The sequence below is a fragment of the Mandrillus leucophaeus genome, unplaced genomic scaffold (genome assembly GCF_000951045.1).
Source record: "Mandrillus leucophaeus isolate KB7577 unplaced genomic scaffold, Mleu.le_1.0 Scaffold359, whole genome shotgun sequence".
In the NCBI taxonomy this organism is placed as follows: domain Eukaryota; kingdom Metazoa; phylum Chordata; class Mammalia; order Primates; family Cercopithecidae; genus Mandrillus; species Mandrillus leucophaeus.
The window spans coordinates 634,635-638,070 of NW_012103798.1; the positions used below are offsets into that span (position 1 = coordinate 634,635).

Here is a 3,436-nt window from a genome sequence, read left to right on the forward strand (position 1 = left end):
AAATTTCAGTTTTTAATTAGTATCAAAGAAATAACAAGCATTTCTGGGCCATCATTTACAAGAAAACACTGCTTTTTGTTTTGTTTTGTTTTATTTTGTTTTTTCTTGAGACAGAGTCTTGCTCTGTCATCCAGGCTGGAGTGCAGTGACACGATCTCAGCTCACTGCAAGCTCCACCTCCCTGGTTCATGCCATTCTCCTTCCTCAGCCTCCCCAGTAGCTGGGACTACAGGCTCCCGCCACCAAGCCCAGGCTAATTTTTTTTTTGTATTTTTAGTAGAGATGGGGTTTCACCATGTTAGCCAGGATGGTCTCGATCTCCTGACCTCATGATCTGCCCACCTTGGCCTCCCAAAGTGCTGGGATTACAGATGTGAGCCACCGTGCCCAGCCTGAAAACACTGCTTTATGGGAGATTATAGGTTATTGTTTTCTTCTCCATAAAAAGTTATGATGAGAATAAAAATGTCCCCTAAATTTGCCCTTTCTTTTCTTTCTTCTTTTTTTTTTCTTTTTTTTTGAGATGGAGTTTTGTTCTTGTCGCCCAGGCTGGAGTGCAGTAGCACAATTTCAGCTCATTGCAACCTCCGCCTCCCAGGTCCAAGGGATTCTCCTGCCTCAGCCTCCTGTGTAACTAGGATTACAGACACCTGCCACCATGCCGAGCTAATTTTTGTATTTTTAGTAGAGACGGGGTTTCAGCATGTTGGCCAAGCTGGTCTCGGACTCCTGACCTCAGGTGATCCACCCACCTTGGCCTCCCAAAGTGCAGGGATTACAGGCGTGAGCCACTGTGCCCAGCCTAAATTCGCCCTTTCTAGGACTTGGTGTAAGCACTCTTTCTATATAGGTCCTGTTATTTGAGTTTATGGGATCTCCTACCTATTGATCTCTGTATTATCCCTACCTGTGAGACGCTGTGTCTTTACTTTTCTCTTGAATTTGGCTTAGATTTTACTGCCCATTGTTCCAATATCACTCTTGCTCACTCCCTTGTCAGTCTTCTTTAGTTGCACCAGAACTGATGAGTGGTTCATAACTGCTGTTGCACATCACTGGGAAACTTCCTCAGAACACAAATGTCCTGGCCAACCATCAGGTTTATGAAGCCTGGAATCTCAGGGACATAGTCCATGCATGTGTGTGAGTGTTCTCAAAAAATTCCCAGTGTGATTCTGACACAAATCCCAGTTAAATAACCACTGATCCTAACCAAACCCCCTGTTGGCTAAACTAGCTATTTTGTCATCTCTGTGATTGTATCAGGCAGCTGAGAAGTGCTGGGGAGTTATCACATATAGGCTGCCCATTGTCACTACAGTTTCATAGTCACCAGCCTCAACTGGGCACTCCATGCTGCCCGTGCATCCTACCAAATTGATTTAATTGACTGGCCCACCACTCTCTGTAATTGCCATTTCAAATCTTCCACACTCTCTGGCTTCTCTTCTCTTCTTCTCAATTTCTGCAGATGATTTTTTGCTTCCTAAGTGGGAAATTCACAACTTATTGCAATACGATTTATAAACCTACTTGTATTAGCACCTATTCTCTTCTCTCCTGTTCCAGTGGAGGAGGAATCTCTTTCATTTAAAGTGAATCCTTTCATGTGTTCTCTGGATCTCATTCCTCCCCACCTCCCCTAATAGACAAGAAGCAGAATTCAACTCATCTGCACATTTAGCTTATCACCTTGATTTCTTAGGGCATTTTACACAGTTTACTCTGTCCTTGAGCTCCTCTGTCCTTTTTCGTTAGTTGTTGTGATAATATACACTTTCTTGGTGTCTTTAGTACCTTGCTGTCCCTCTTCCAAGTCTTTCTTTTTTTTTTTTGAGACGGAGTCTCACTCTGTCATCCAGAGTGGAGTGCAGTGGTGCGATCTTGGCTCACTGCAAGCTCCACCTCCCGAATTCACGCCATTCTCCTGCCTCAGCCTCCTGAGTAGCTGGGACTACAGGTGCCCACCACCATGCCTGGCTAATTTTTTTGTGTTTTTAGTAGAGACAGGGTTTCACCATGTTAGCCAGGATGGTCTCGATCTCCTGACCTCGTGATCCACCCGCCTCGGCCTCCTAAAGTGCTGGAATTACTGGCGTGAGCCACGGCTCCTGGCTTCTTCCAAGTCTTTCTTTACTGGTATTTCCTACCTAACCTTTAAATATTGAAGTTTCTGTGCATGTTTCTGGGAAGTGGTCTGGGAAGCACTGCATCCATGGCCAGCCACCTCGTGCTCAACAATGGCACGAAGATGGCCATCCTGGGGCTGGGCACCTGAATGTCCTCTCCAGGTCAGGTGGCCAAGACTATGAAAGTGGCGACTGATATCAGGTACTGCCACATCGACTGAGCCCAGGTACCAGAATGAGAATGAGATAGGGGTGGCCATTCAGGAGAAGTTCAGGGGACAGATGGAGAAGCATGAGGAGCTCTTCATCATCAGCAAACTCTGGTGCACGTACCATGGGAAGGGCCTGGTGAAAGGAGCCTGTCAGAAGATGCTCAGTGACCCTAAGCAGGGCTACCTGGACTACTACCTTGTTCTCTGACCAGCAAGCTGTAAGCCTGGGAAGGAATCCTTCCCATTGGATGAGTCAGGCACGTGGTTCCCAGTGACACTGACATTGTGGACACATGGGTGGCCATAAAGAGCTGGTGGATGAAGGGCTGGTGAAAGCTACTGGCATCTCCACCTTCAACCATCTCCAGGTTGAGGGGATATTAAACAAACCTGGGTTAAACTATAAGCCAGCAGTTAACCAAACGGAGTGCCACCTGTGCCTCACTCAGGAGAAGTTAATCCAGTACTGCCACTCTAAAGGCATTGTGGTGACTGCCTGTAGTCCCCTTGGCTCTCCTGACAGCCCCTGGGCCAAGGCTGAGAACCCTTCCCTCCTGGAGGATCCCAAGATCAAGGCGATCATAGCCAGGCGATCCAGGTTGGGATCCGGTTCTGAGGTAGAGGAACTTGATGGTGATCCCCAGGTCTACGATACCAGAATACATTGCTGAGTCACAGACTTTGAAACAAGCAGCCAGGATATTACCATCTTATTCAGCTACAACAAGAACTGTAGGGTCTGTGCCTTGGTAAGCTGTGCCTCTTATAAGGATTACCTCTTCCACGCAAAGTTTTGAAGGGGTGGATGCCTGCTCAACCCCAGTGACCTACACTTGTTTTTCCTGCTCATTTTCTTCTTGCAAATGTAGCATGGCCTGTGTCACTCAGTGGTGGAACAACAATCTCTAGACTGACCAGCCAGGGCTTGCTTGTCTAGCTTGATGTTGGGTCTGAGGAGCAGTGTCAGTGGAGTAGAAGTCTATTCCAGTTTCCTCTGCCCCCTTTTTTTTTTTTTCACCCAGCTGGGGAAAGTGCAGCTTGCATACCCTTTTGTTGACCAAGGAGAAGCAAAAACTACAAGGTCAAAATAGTGCC

At 47.0% G+C, this 3,436-nt stretch overlaps 1 pseudogene; it reads left to right on the forward strand.

The window, feature by feature from the left end:
* Positions 1–2,215: 2,215 nt before the first annotated feature.
* LOC105546392 lies at positions 2,216–3,138 on the forward strand (annotated as a pseudogene).
* Positions 3,139–3,436: the final 298 nt, after the last annotated feature.